This window comes from Microtus oregoni, unplaced genomic scaffold (genome assembly GCF_018167655.1).
Source record: "Microtus oregoni isolate MIOR12 unplaced genomic scaffold, Mior012 000040F_ref0000088, whole genome shotgun sequence".
Lineage (NCBI taxonomy): Eukaryota > Metazoa > Chordata > Mammalia > Rodentia > Cricetidae > Microtus > Microtus oregoni.
This window is the reverse complement of record NW_024543207.1, coordinates 5,917,527-5,918,160: the sequence shown is the minus strand read 5'-3', so window position 1 is coordinate 5,918,160 and position 634 is coordinate 5,917,527. Positions and strand designations below refer to the sequence as shown.

The following is a 634-nucleotide window of genomic DNA, read 5'->3' as shown; positions in this document are numbered from 1 at the left end:
TCTCCATTTTTCTTCAGAAAAGGTCAGGTCACCCATGGTTATTAGCAAAACATGGTTTATCAAGCTGCAGTAAGACTAAGCACTTCCCCTTGTATTGAGTCTGGAGAAGGCAAACTCATATGAGGACTAGAGTTTCAAAGGTCAGAAACAGCCCCACTCCCACTGTTGGGAGTCCCATAAGACCAAGCTATACGACTCTTCCATACATAAATGCAGAAGGCCAATGTCAGACACATGCAGGCTCCTTGTTTTTTCAGTTAAGTCTCTGAGAGTTCCTATGTGCCTATATGAATTTTCTTGTTATGTCATTGACCCCTTAAAAATTATGGAATGTATCATTAATTTGTATGTCATTTTTGCTTAGATTCATGAAAATCTTCTCTGTATCATTACAACTTTAGTATATGTGCTGCCAAAAGAAGCACTCTTTAATTTTTTACATCACGTTTCATTAAATATTGTCTTTGTACATTGAAACACTGGCTTTTAAAAGATTTTCAAAAAAGAGATTTTTCATGAAATTTTCACAGATCCTCCCCTTCTCACTTTTCTCCCCCCATCTTCCCTTATCCCCACCCCCGAGCTCCCAATATTTGCCTGGCAGTGGGAGAATATGAGCAGGGAAATCAGGACC

General features: G+C 39.0%; 1 non-coding gene across 1 annotated transcript; it reads right to left on the bottom strand.

Annotated features, from left to right (window-relative positions):
- Window positions 1-319: 319 nt before the first annotated feature.
- LOC121433741 lies at window positions 320-425 on the bottom strand. The gene has a single exon (XR_005972356.1). It is a non-coding gene; the product is annotated as a U6 spliceosomal RNA (small nuclear RNA).
- Window positions 426-634: the final 209 nt, after the last annotated feature.